The sequence below is a fragment of the Lonchura striata genome, chromosome 8, assembly GCF_046129695.1.
Source record: "Lonchura striata isolate bLonStr1 chromosome 8, bLonStr1.mat, whole genome shotgun sequence".
NCBI classification, from domain to species: Eukaryota; Metazoa; Chordata; class Aves; order Passeriformes; family Estrildidae; genus Lonchura; species Lonchura striata.
The window spans coordinates 20812985-20827048 of NC_134610.1; the positions used below are offsets into that span (position 1 = coordinate 20812985).

Here is a 14064-nt window from a genome sequence, read left to right on the forward strand (position 1 = left end):
TGCTTTGCAAATATTTTTTTTTGTGAACAGCACCCTCTTCACAAAACAGTGTTTTGTTCATTCCTTCCCCTCCCACTTCCCCTCCTCATTAGCTATCTTATCTTCCCTTTTAGTAGGGTTTTAATGTGTTTTTTTTTCAGTAGAGGAGTAATGTTTAATTAAAAGTTACTTGCATGTTTTCAATTATAGATGATAATTTGTTTGATTTTACACTCTCAATTGCCTTGAGTAATTTCCTGTAGAAATACATATAATCCCATTTGCATGTTTGGAGTATTAGTGTGTTGTTTGCATAGCTTGTGTGTAACACTTAAGGAAACCACTGGAGCCTAGAAAGAACAGATGATGCTTTTTAGCAACAAACAGTGATCCAATGGATATTCTTTCTTCTCCTTGCTGAATAGTTATGGAAACAACTTTTTTCACAGAACTGGAAGTTAGGTTGTCAAACCAATATGATTTAGTAAAAAATTGGGAGTTAGGCAGGTGGGCCAGCAGTAATGTTACATTCATAAACACTTGACATATGTCAGTGCTGACTGGTGTTAATTCCTAACTTCATGGCCTCATATAGTATAGCAGAGAAAATACATATTAACACATCCCAATATGTTGATATATGTCAGACTCTCATTACAGATAAATTTGTAGCTTTTAGCTGTTGAAGATAAGGTAGCAGGAGGCTTACATGTTATTGCACCATGTGTTCAGTCCAAGTGGAACATAATGTATTGCTCTGCTCTCCTTAGTTCAGAAGACATGAACTCAAAACAGGGAGAGGTGAAGAGAAGGACTGCAGTGATAGATAAGGGAGATGGACTGTCTGTTTTATATGATAAAAGTGCCTATCTGGGTTAGTCTTGTTTGTGTAAAAGCTGATCTGGAATTTGGCTGGTGCTTGTAAGTGCACAAGACCACCATTCAGAGGATGTAAACTGTTAAAGCATGGTGCTGCTCTGGAACAGATGGGTACTAAGCAGCTTGAGTGTTTTAAGTGTACATCAGAAATTTCTTTCTAACCATCAGAATGATGAGGTTCCAAAAAAATTTCTGATAGGTAGTTTATAAATGATAATGTTTGAAGTGGAGTTGATTTTTTAGAGTGACTCTATGTATATCTGCAGTAGTAGCTGCAATATTGTTTGTACACCAGATTTAAATTTCAGTATTTTCACTAAATACCTTTCTCCTAGTACAGCAGAGACATACGTGAAACCATGGGATCCAAATTTTGTTTCAGTTCTTAGTGAAAAAGTGTCCTTGCATCTGATACTGCCTTCAGAATTGACAGCACTTTCCACTTTTGTTTGCAACATCCATGTCATACCCTGTTTTGTTGATAGAATCCTGTCAGGAAGGTCAACATCGTTCTGTCCTCTCTGATGCAGTGAATGTTGGTCTTTTGTGCTTAAATGCACCAGTCAAATTCCAGATCAGCTTTTACACCAACAAGACTAACCCAGATATGCACTTTCTGCTTTGGTATGTAGCATGTTTCTCCACAGAAAGGGGGGAACACTCCTCGCTGGAATAGAACTGTTTTTTTAGGTTCATGTCTTGACATGACAATTGGAAATTTTAATTCCCAGGGAGGACAGGCAAATGTAGATTTGCTGCTCTTTGGATGAGCACAGTCCGGAGGAGGAGGAGGAGTTAAAGTAAGAAGTATAGCACCAATCTCCATCTTTCTTGAAACAGAGACTTTCAGTTCTTTGAGTGTGTGGTGGTGGGCACCTCTCACACAGAGACTTCTCAAATTCAACACCAGAAGATGCTTACTCAGCAATTGCAAATTGCTCTCTGAAGGCCAGAAGGGCATGGGATTGAAGGTACATCAGCACTTCATTGAAATGGCCAGGTGCTGTCAGCTCAGTGTTGGGGATGCCTTGAAGCTCTTTTCACATACCTTCCCTCAGGAGATTGTCACTTTTTCTGGATGCCCTTCATTTTATTCCTTATCAACAGCACACAAAAAGAGGAGGAAAGCTGGGGAGGCTTGGAGGAGTCTCATGCAGTCCCACACCAAGATCTAAAACTGCCTTTGAACAAATTCTCTGCTAATGATTGTGCTTAAGTCTTTGTTACATTATGTCCCTGAGGTTGTGGGGCCCTTTGTGCTCCTGAGGAAGGTATAAAAATCAGTATATGTAAAATCCAGGAAGAACTTTGAAATGAATGTAACCACATTAAACTTCCATATTAGAACAAAAATAGTCCTTTGTTTCAGCATTTTTTATAAATTAATGAGTTAATTCAGTTTCACTTTCCTTCCTGGTTAGGGTAAGACAGTCCATATACTGTTTTTTAAAAATGAATGCTAATAATAGACATGGAATAGGTCTTTATGAGTAGCTAGAATTTTTCTGCTGTTCAGATATTGCTAGTGTTCAGGTTGCACATATTTCTTGTTTAATATTCAGGTATTGCATTTGGTTCTTGAAACCAGAGAGAAATACTTCTATGATCAGGAGTACCAGCTAGGAACAGCAGTAATGTGAGTCATTTTGACAGTGAGCAGACTTGTCAGAATGTTCACATTTTCAAGACTAGATGGTCAAAGATATCCATTTATTTCCTAAATATTTTTCAAAATCCTAATGAAGATTTAAACAGCTGTGCCTCCCAGTGTCTTGAATTGAAAAGATAATTAATTAACAATTTTATTTTACTGCTAAAATAGTAGGTGTTTACTGAAAAGTGAAAATAGTAAAAAAGATTCAGTCATGTTGTTTGTAATACTTTTAATAGTTGAATTTGCCAATCTCATAGTGTAAAATATGGCAATCCTAAGGCAAAAAGAGAATTTGTAATGAATGAATACACTGTAAGGTACTGAAATAATTTTTAATTTATTCAGTTTATATATTAAGTACCTTTAACATATAAGGCACTTACTTTTTTTCCCCTCATAAACCCTGTTTGCGTGAATTAATTTCACATTGTCCACTTCTTTGGGATAAACTAGAGCTTCACTGTGTGTAAGACACCTTTATGTTACAAAGTGAAGATCCCCTGGTTTTGGCTGAAATGTTGCTGCATTACAACAGTCTCTTGCTTAGGGCCCTCTGCATAGTAGAATATTCATTTAACATAATAAATCACTAAAAGACTATAGCAACTTACTGGACCCATTCTTCTGTATCTCTGACTACTGTTCTTGCCAAAAGTGTTAAAAAAGGCTCAGTGGATGAAGGAATCTATTTGTGTGAGACTACCTGCTTTGCAATGGTTTCACAAAGAAAAAAAAAAAATTGTGCTACGTTCACTGGCTCTTTAATTTGGATTGCCAATGGTAATGCAGAGTCTACGCTGAAGAGAGGTAGGATAGAGAAGCAGAAACATTAGTGCTAATCTGCTGCAGAAGGACAAGATAAATCAGCACAGCTCTCATACATCACTGAGAGAAGCTGATTGCAACTTGACCATGTGCCTAAGTGGTCACATCAGCAACAAGAACGGAGCATGGATAAAAAACCTAAAATGTATCCTTAGGGCTACTTGCTGTGCACGACCTATAATAATACATCAATGTAAGTTTAAGGGTTTTTTGTTTGTTTCTTTCTGTTGCAATTCTTGTTGTTTACAAGAGTATATTTTTATTTTGCATAGATTTAGGGAAAATGTAATGGAGTGTAATACTAAGCAGATAATACTTGGATACTGTGTATGTCTGTGAATAGTAATAGGCTTATTGCTGTGCGTCTCAACATAGTTCTTTCCTTGAAGATGTTTTAATATTTAATCCTGTAAGTCACATTTTGGGAATTGAGTAAGGTTTTGAATGAGATGATAGTGAGATCTCCCTTTATAATTTCTATCATCTTGTGTTCAAAGTGATCTTAAAAAAATTTATTTTTACTGTGAGAATTTTTGCTTTCCATAATTTTTTTCTGTTAAGAAAAGTGCTCATAAAGACTGATCTATCTGGACCTTTTTATTCATTAATTTAGTGCAGATAGTAATTTTCCTACATTTTAAAAAATTTGTGCAATTGTTTAATTTACTGTCATTTAGGCATCTGCAAAAAGGGAAGGCAGGGATTAGATGAGAACTGAATAAGCATTGATTGCTAGTCTGAAAATTAAATTTTGAAAGTTTTTGCAGTAAATCTGATTTCAGTCCATTTTTACTAAATTCGATTATCATATTTAAATTGAGGTTACTGTACAGAAAACAAATGTGTGAAACTGTCCTGGAGAGTACACATTTCCTATTGTATCTGACTTTAAAGATGCTGATTGCATCTACCCAGGAATATCCTAATTGTAAAATTCAGAAAACATGTTTACATAATGCATGGGAAAATAAAAAGGAAAGATGGAATTTTACTGTTCAGATGTTAAGGTGATGCTTTACTTTAAGAGAAAAAAAAAGTGTAGTAAAAGCAAAAAACTACTGATGTGAAATCTCAGGCTGTCTCTTATGGCTTTAGGCAAAAAGGCAGGGAAACCCAAAACAGGTCTTGCTGTGCAGTCTGAAAGCAAGGGAAATTTGGAAGCATTTATGAAAACACACTAATATTTCTGTATTTATTTACTTGTTTCTAGGGAGAGAAGGTGGCTTTAAACAAACAAATTTATAAAATATGTAAAAGGAGGTGTGATGGGCACTTCAGTGATAGGACCTTGAGAAAGTAGATATAAAGATACAGAGCAACATCTATTTATTTTAGAGCGTTGTAACTGTGGCCAAATATAGTACTAGCAGAAAGCTTAGAAACAGCCCATATGAGTGTGTCTACAAATGATTTATTTTTGTGGCAATTAAAAATGTAGGGATAGTTGTGTCTGTTATCTCCTTCACAGACCTCAAATATTCAGAGTATGGGCCAGTTTCAGATTTTGCAACACAGGTACTTTTTTTTTTTTTAGGTCCTAACCAAAACAAAAGGTTTACTTGTTAGTAGTTGCAACTTTCCTACAGGACTGATGGGTGGAAATAGAGAAGAGAGAAGGTAAAGCTGTATTGCAAAAAGGGTGCTTATTCTTCCCAGCAGAATAAATAAGCAACCTAGCCAAGTGGCAGATGAAACATGAACCACGTAGAGAGTTTATTTTTGTACAAATGTGCATATGGATGATCACACAGGCCCTCAGTTGTACTTAATTCCTGAAGCAGAGATGTCATTGGGAACTAACAACTTTAGCAGTCTGACTTAGAAAATAATAAACTCAAATAGAGAGGAAAGCTGTACAGCAACAGGAAGAAAAGAGGAATGGTGATTTCTTTGATCTTGTTATGTCTGTTCTAATGTACCCAATGTGGTCTTAAGTTGTCAGCTCCATGGCAAAGATTCCTATGTTTTGTTCTTTGAAATACTCTCTTTACACATGCGACAGAGTAATATAATCAGTCTGGCTCCTCTTAATGGAGCTGGACTTTGGTGAAATAAAAACATCCTTTTTTTTCTGTCATCTGTGTTCATTGGAACAGCAGAAGATTATTTGCATTTACAAAGATAATGAAACAAGTAGCTTCCCTTGTTTTAAAGTTATTCTGAGGAGTTAGAAGTCCTATATCTGCTAAGATTCTCTATAGTTGTGTTGATGTGGTCTTAAAACAAACATTTGCTTCAGTGTGTTTCTGTGAAATTTCATAATGCTGTCACGCTTAAATTAGATGCTAAATTAATTGCAGTGCATATGACAAAACTGGAATTAGGTAACTGCTTTTTTAAAATTTCCTTTTTAGTTGAAGAAATAAAAGTCTATTGTGGGCTGAATATGGTTGTGATGAACTTTCCATTTGACAAGACAAGGCTCACCCTCCTTCTCCAGAGTGAAATTCTGTGTTTGTCAGTCTGTTACCTTGTTTTACTGTTACTTGTAAAGCTCTTTCGCTAGACTCCAACATGGTATTCATTTTCACCTTCAGTTTTAGTCAATAAATTTATGCTAAGTAGCTTCTTGTGCTTTAAAATGTGCTAATGGACATTAATGCCTGCACTTTCAGAGCTGCAGGGGGCTCCTGATGCCAATTTCAGCATACTGAATTTGCTTCTACTTATGATATTTAGGAAAACAACATAAAAATGTTCTTGTTACGTTTGAGTTCAGTGGAAAATGTCCTGCCAACCAAACTTGCCAAGGCAGGGCCTGAAACCTTAAAGCAGCATGAGTCCTATGGTGACATGACACAAGCAACAGGCTGTCCTGGGAAACATACAGTCATAGGAGCTCAAACTGTGTTGGTTGAATATAATTTCTTGGTTTTCTGTCTACAGAGCAGTACATCTTCCACTTGAAGCTGAAAGTCTGACCCCTGTTATCTCTATTGGTGGCTATATTGCCCCAAGGAAACTGTTGCCCCAAGAAGAGGTCTTTCAAGTTCCATGATGGGAGATAGAGTCAACTTCTGTATTGGTGCAATGAGTATATTGTGTCCCCATCCCAAAGCTTATGAAATCTGCTGGCCAGGAAAAGGAATGACATGGCTTTCCATCTTCCTGCTCCTCCTAGTCCTTTTTGGGTTTAGGCACTTCTGATAAAAAAAGAGGCACAATTTTGCAAGTATCCCAAGAGACCTAAGAACTGTTGGTCTTTCAAGCATGCATAAAAAGCTTCCATCTCACTATATAAGTGCAGGCCTAAGAGCTCATTGATTTGTTCCACAAGTTCAATAATCACTAATCCATCTACGGAATGGCGTCTGGAATGCTCACAACCAACTTCTGGCAAAAAATGTTAGCTCACAAGCTACAGTGTATAAAGTAGCCCTGTTCAACAGCATCAGGTGCTGCCAGAAGTATGGTTAGAAGATTTTGATAAGTGACTTTGACCTCAGACAGTGTAGCATATGATGCATTTGTAACTGTCTCAACAAAGTGATCTCTCATCCAAATGTCAGTGTCTTCTAGGGAAATAGGGAATCTCTTAAAGGGGGAAAAAATTTATCTGTAAATTGACTCTAAAAGAAATAGTACCAATTACAGATTTTATGAAAAACAAACTGTACCTTGATAGTGTCCTCTTTGAAATTTTGGAACCTCTGTTGAAAGCCATAAACAAATTATAAGGTACTGAGAAAGATCATATTTGAAAGGAGTTTTCTTGGTATCTCTCCTTCTCATTTTCAGATAGACTTTCCAGCCTTTCTAAATGTTGTCTGTGAAGTGGATATTGTCCAGAGCATAGTGAATTGCATGGTATCAGACTACTGGGGCACACACTGCAGTGATTTCAAACAGGTAGCTTCAGGGGACAACCACTCACCTGATCTTTCAGTCTTTTAAAAGAAAGACGTATAATAATGAAGGTGTGTTCAAAAATGGGATCATTCAGACTGATGCCTAAAACTCTGCTATTCAGTGAAAATCATAGACTCCCAATTAGGTTGTCAGTATTTTGTGAAGTTTTTTGAAGCTTTTAACAGTTTTTATTGCCTCTTTGATTATCCTGGAAAGTAAATAGTTACATGTTGGATAACCATATGGATGATGTGTTGGTGTATTTAAAGAAGATTGCTCAGATGGCTCAGAGCCCATAGTGGCAGTGCCAGGATTTTTATGCACTAAAAATCTAAACAAATAACTACAAGATGGAGGGAGCAATCACTGAAAGGAAAAGTGAGCAATAAAATGTAGAATTCAACTTTACCATCAGGGACAGATATTAAAGCCATGGGAGAAGTTGTAATGTGACTTCTCATACTACATTTGGGCTGTGTCCCAATTAGCTTTCCAGCTTCAGCGGGGAAAGTAGTTTGAGGTGGTTGTTCCTTGTTCCCAGTCTACAGTACTGGGCTGCCAGTGATCTTTTTAAAAGTTCAGGTTTCTACCTCAGTTTTTACACTTCCTCAGTGACTCCAGTTGAACTTCTAGCAGAAGGGGTGGAGAATCAGGTTGCACTTTTCACCACAAGCCATACAAACTCCATTTCTCAGCATACCAATGTACCATAACAACTTCTTATAATAACAAGGCCATTGAATAACCTGGCATGATTTTCCTTGGACAGATGATGAGTGGTGGGAGGAAGGAAGGAAGCAGAAAGGAAGGCGAGGGATAATAGAAGGAAAATTCTCGAGGGACTGAGTAATTTCTTCAGGGAGACACTTCCCATATTTTTTATTCAGTGCCTGAATGCTGCTCATGCAATATATACAAATATTCTCAGTCTCTTCAAGTGAAAAAGGACCCTGTAATCCAAGTCCACTCACTGAACTATAAATGTAACCTCACTGAGAGAAAGAAATGGTTTAAAAGACTCATATTTTAGTCAGGTTTTATCAAGAACTGTAAAGCACATAATTCTCATAACAGGAAAGCTTCAGTTGTTTTAAACCCTGGCAATTTTTTATTTGAGAAATACCCAGGCAACAAGCCTTCTCTCAAATGAGATAGAGTGGACTGTTTTATATCAGGAACTGTATTTCCTACTTTTCTTTGTCTGCCAAAAATTCTCTTGCCAGAAACTCTGTCATTTCAATTTTTATCTGTTGTTGAGGGGAAGTTAGTTAACCATCACAGTATCACCACCATCACTACAAAAAATATCAGCAGATAGTGAAAGGCTATGGAAAACTGATAATGCTTAATTTTCCCTGGGCCATGACAAGTGATGATAAAATTGCCAGCTCCATTTTACAGTGGAGAGGATTGTGGTATGGATATGCCTTAAAGTAATCTGTGGACAATTCTGAAACAACAAGGTAGCAAATATGTCAGGTCCATGCTTGTTACTACTTTTGCTATGTTGGTATATAATTAATAAAATGTTACAGCCACTACCATGTTCTGGTAGTGGATCTGTGTCATCGAAGGAACACACAAACACTGGTTAGACTTTCAATGTCTTTAAAAAATTAAATGTACTAATGGAAATTTTCACCATTTGGCTGCTGGAGTCAGAGTTTTGTCCTTTTCAATTAGATTATATGCACAGACCAGACAGACCTCATTGGGACAGCCCTTGCATGCATTTGATGGAGAATTTGACCAGAAATGTTTGACATCCAAACAAGCTGAAAGCTTAAACACACATTAGACAAAATTTTTTATACTACGTGATGAGAGTATTGCTGATTTTTAATTTATTAGTAAGGTGTTAGTAGAGAGTATTTCAATACAGGTGTGGAGCTGAGATTGCTGAGATTTCATATGTGGTGCTCAGAATCAGAAATGTCTGTTTCATGTGTTGCTAGTTATGTCAAGAATTACTTCTGTAGTGCATGGCATTATTCCAGATTGTATCTCAATAAAGTGGATTATTCTTCAGTGCAAGGCTTTTCTAGGGAAGAGTATATCCAGGGTCCAGATTTGAAGGCTCTGTTTCAAGTTTTACAGAGTGCACTTGAGAAGAGTGGTCAGTTCTTTTTTTGCTCAAACCCTGTAATGTGTTTGCTGTCTGTGCCAAGAGGCAGTCAGCAAATGTTTGCAAAGGGAGTTTGTTGGTGTGGATAAAAAAAAGTAACTGAAGTGAGACTATGGCAGAGAATAAAATAACAAATGATGTATCACTGCTTTTTTTTTTTTTTAACTTCAAATTAAGATCTGTAGTGTGCTAATAACTTCATGGCAGTGGTGACTAAAATGATTATTATCCTTGTTGTACATGCCTTATAACCAATCTTTAAAGTCCTAGCACCTAGCCAAAAGTTCTGTTACATTTTTACAACAATGATGATCGCAGTGGTAGTGGAGTGAGGTGTTGTAAAACAAGGCACTTGAGCAGGGGTGAAGAACAGACTTCCTGAAAGAACTGAAATGCTGTAAGAATAACAGGAAGCTGTTGATGCAATATAGCTCTTGCTTCAATAGAGAGCTAGTGATCAGAAATTCAAGCACATTTGTATTCTTCATTATCTGAGAATAGTTGTTCCCATTGAACTCAGTCTTGATGGCACTGGTCCTGCTTTTCAGATCAATATGCTCTCCCTAATTCACTATGTTTTTATTCATATATATATGTGAAATCCTCCAAATAATGTAAGCACAAAAATTTGGTGTAGAAAGAATTTTATTAAAAACTAGATGTTAGTGTTTCAAAGGAGACTAGAGGATCTCCTGGGATTACTGAGTAGATGGGAGGAGTTGATTGCCTCAGGCATAACCCAGGGCCATTAATTACAGCTAGTCATTAATTCTCCCGTAACGCCCTGTGCTGATGCCACTGTTCCTGTTACGGCACAGAAATAGAAAGCTGTCTGATCTGTGGACTTTGATGACTTATGTTATTCTTATAATGATTACTTATATTTCTAAATGCTTATCACTGAAGTGTTCATTAGAGTTCAGCTTGTAAGCTTCATGTCTTTCTAGAGAGTTATTGTTTTGCTTGTTACTCACAGGAAGCCTTTAAAGAGCTCTTGAAAACACTATAGCCATTATAAGGTATGTTCTGTATATTGAATCCTGGGAAACTAAAATTTATATAGATACTCCCTAAAGAAAATCAGTATACCTATTTTCATATGTAGAGAAAATGAAAATTGAATATATGGTTCCCTTACTCTGTGGTTGCCATATAAGGCAAAGTGAAGTCTAAATTCTAAGGACCTGTCGTGTTTTGACACGGAAAAAGAATTTTCTCAGAAGGAAGAGGTCAATTTTGGATGTTGACCAATTGAAGGTGGACATGCCTCTGAGAACACAAAAAACTAAAGCTCCAGGTTTTGGGTTGGTTTTGAAAGCAAAAATTTTAAATTAGTTTATTTCAACTCCTGAAGAAATGCTAATAAAGGACAGAATAGTTATAAACCATTTAGAAAAAATAGAAACCAACTATATAATATAAACCAACTATATAGTATAAACCAATTTCTGTCATACGCCGTTTACATGCATGCTCATGTACTCAGCACTGCACAATGAAAGCATTGCTGGACTGATTGTAGAGTGCAGGAAGAAAAAGTTCAGGGGCAAGAGACAGCCCCCAGCACCCAGCTTAGGAGATCATGTGAACACACATGACTCTAAGCAGCACAGAGTTTCAGTAGCAAACAGCAGCTGTGAGAATTTCCAGATTGCTAGACTTGTATGTCTGTTTAAATTATCTTATGCTTTTCTCTAGAAAAAAGTTACTCATCTGACCTTTACATAGAGTCCTTCTTTGTCAGGGATCTCAAAGTATTTTACAGATGCAGAGGTTTAGAACTGACATGCACATGTCAGAGAAAAAATGAACAGACTGACTGCACCATGGTTGTACAGAAGTTTGGCAGTGCAGAAATATGACTACTGATGGGCTTCACTGCTGCTTTCCCTGAAAGGCCATACAGCAGCACTGCGTAGCACCCCAGTCGGGAAGCGTGAGATGCTTTACTCAGCTGAAAATACAGGTGAGTTGACAACACTCCTAGCCTGTATGAGAACACTGCTAAATTACTTAGAGAAGGAGCAGCAGGTGAACTCTGTAATTGGCACTTGTGGTGTAGACATGGATTTGTATTACTGAAATGTGAAATTCCAGCACTACATTGTTTACAAGAAATAGGGTATAATGTTATTTGAGGGTTGATTTAGGATAAATAACCACTTCCTAAGGTGTGTTTGTTCTCCTTATTTACCCAGATGGACCTTGCTTACTTTATGAATTCAGTATTGATCACAGGAATGTTGGGGCATATTAAAGCGAAAGAGAATATAATGTCTTTGGGCCTACTAAAATGTTTGAAGTTTATAGAATATATTTGTAGGAGAAGTTGTACTTGCAGTTCCTTAATGGCAATATGGTAGAAGATCAGTATATGGATTTTTCCCTCTACTTGTATGTTAAATCTTATTGACCCTTGTGTCTATTTCATATCCATAAATGGGAGTAGAGCCAATGTTCTTTCTTTTTAAAAAGAGTAGCTAGAATTCTTTTCTGTTCAATTATGTTTGATAATTCTAAGATTTCAGGATGGGTATTTTAAAAATGCTTTATGTTGTTCCTTTTCCTTCTCCGAATTTGCTGTTACAGTATGACTTGCCACTGTGCAGGAGGAGGTAGTAGCTCTCTTTGTTGTGCTGATCTTCCCCCTTTCCTTTGGCTCAAAATGAATTCTATACAGGGCTTTCAGAGAAAAAGAGGGGTGGGAGGGAAGAGGGGAAAGAGGAAGAGGACAGGAGAGACAAAGTGAGAATGGGAGGAAACCTTTGCCCTCTGGCGTCATTATGAGGTCAATATGCATCCATTGCCCATATGAAAAACCCTGTAATAGAAATTAGACCATTTTAGGGTATAATGAGGATTTCCTCTTCTGTAGCTGGGACTTGGCTAATAAAGTCTTAATTTTATTCTTCTGTGATCCAGTAATTTTTAAATACTGAACATGTTAAATGATAATTGATTCAGCAAATGAGTCCCTCAGAGATTTGTGTTTACCAGATGAATCAGAGGAACTGACTGATCTTCTGATCCTGTTGTTTGCTGAAGTTATGGGTGAGGCTGTATCAAGTACCCCCCTGCAGGCCTCTACAGAGAGTTGTTCTCAGTGACAGTGCATGCACAGTACTGAAGAATTCAGGTAGAGTTAGGGGTTTATGTCTTTATCTCAGAAACCTGGAAGTAGTTTCCTCTGTTAAGATTCTTTTTTCTTGACAGATCTCCTGTCTGTTAGCTCCAGTCATCTGTGGGGTCTGGAGTATTCCAGCCTTCTATTACAAAGGTTATTCTATAGATAGGAGTGTCTGAAATTGAAAGTAATGGAGCTCTGTGAACACATAGCAGAGCTGTGTGTGTTGTACACAAATGAAGGTCTGAACTACCAGTACATACAGAGACAAATGGAAACCATTGGGCTAAACCCATCCAAAGATTGTAGTGACTTCCTGCTCCCCGTCTCAAATATTTCAGAGAGGTACAAGCACTTCTTACATGCTGTTCTCAAAGAGACATCACAGCAGCTTGATGGTGACTTACTGCTATTTGAATTTATCTGGTTTGAGTTTCCTTTTTCTTTGAAAGGACTTAAACTTTTTTTAAACTTCCTTCCTGATGTTTGTCTTTTTTCCAGATTCCAAAATTAGATCAAGTCACATTTCCTCATGGAACTTCGGCTTCAAGGAGGCATTGAGCTATTGCAGCCCCTAGTCTGAAGGTTCCTGCTCCAGTGGATGACCTGCGCTGTCATGCACAATATCCAAAAACAATTGGACAATGACAAACTTAAAAAGTTAATGCATGTCCTGCTTATTGTCCCATCCTCCTTAGCTTGTGCTTTCTGACACTTGCTTGATGTTGCTGAGTCCTTTTTGTTGAAAATGCTGTTTAGTCCATGATTTGCCTGCTCCATTCTCATTTGACCTGTTAACTGCTAAAGAAAAATAGTTATTTTAAGAATTGGCTTGTCAAAGAGCTCTTCAAAGACCTCTGAAGATTAATATTTGATTAAAATGTGACTGCAGCATTAAAAAGGGTGCCCTGTGTCTTTTTACAAATGAATAGCTGGCAAACTTGTGTACTGTCTAGTTTTTAATTGGCAAATTTCTCAGCTAGTGCTTCAGGGGGAGTTATAGGGGAGGACAAGGAGTTAGATGATTTTTAGATACATTCATTACCACTTTTATCCTTAGAGAAGATGACTAAATCCCTACATGAATCCGCAGATTCAGTTTAAAGTTCTTTTCTGGAAATAAATAAGAGGATGTGCTCTACATCATGGAAGAAAACCCCAGGTCCTCACTTGGGCAACCTCATATCAAAACCAGGAGGTTGGATTTATGGTCATTCAGTAGTGGCTGTACCTGTGACCTGTGCAGCTGCTGCACTGTTCTTTTTGCCTGCCTCTGTTTATTTGCTGCATTTTTTTTTTACTTCCAGTGAATGGCTGCTGATAAAATCTGCTCTCAGAAAGATCTTGAGAGTCAATGCCTGTCCATTTTTATACTCTGATGGATCAGAAAGACAACCAAATACATAAATATTATTATATACTCTACAGGATACTCTAGGACAGTCTATATGGAGACGGAAAATAATGGGTAGACTCAGTGTACAGTTACCTGGATACTGTAGCGCTCTTAGGAACACTTATCAGTCTGCTGCAGAAAGTACCATGGAGTAGGGTATCAGGAAACCGAAAGAAGCACAGCTTAGATCTGTTTAATTTTACTTTGGAGTTTGAAAGTCTTGATAATGCTTT

At 37.3% G+C, this 14064-nt stretch overlaps 1 protein-coding gene and 1 long non-coding RNA gene across 5 annotated transcripts in view; both read left to right on the plus strand.

Moving 5' to 3' along the window:
• RAPGEF4 (Rap guanine nucleotide exchange factor 4) overlaps positions 1–14064 on the plus strand; it is a 144170-nt gene that overhangs the window by 38321 nt on the left and 91785 nt on the right. Inside the window, exon 1 of one of the 4 annotated variants that reach the window (XM_021552518.3) lies at positions 3228–3530. The exons of the other annotated variants lie outside the window; for them this stretch is intronic. The gene's annotated coding sequence lies outside the window, so the exon portion shown is untranslated. Of the gene's footprint in view, positions 1–3227; positions 3531–14064 lie in introns of those variants that run through there. 4 annotated transcript variants of the gene reach the window in all.
• Positions 3537–13336, plus strand: LOC116183858 (uncharacterized). The gene is made up of 2 exons (XR_004148551.2): positions 3537–11277; positions 12937–13336. It is a non-coding gene; the product is annotated as an uncharacterized LOC116183858 (long non-coding RNA).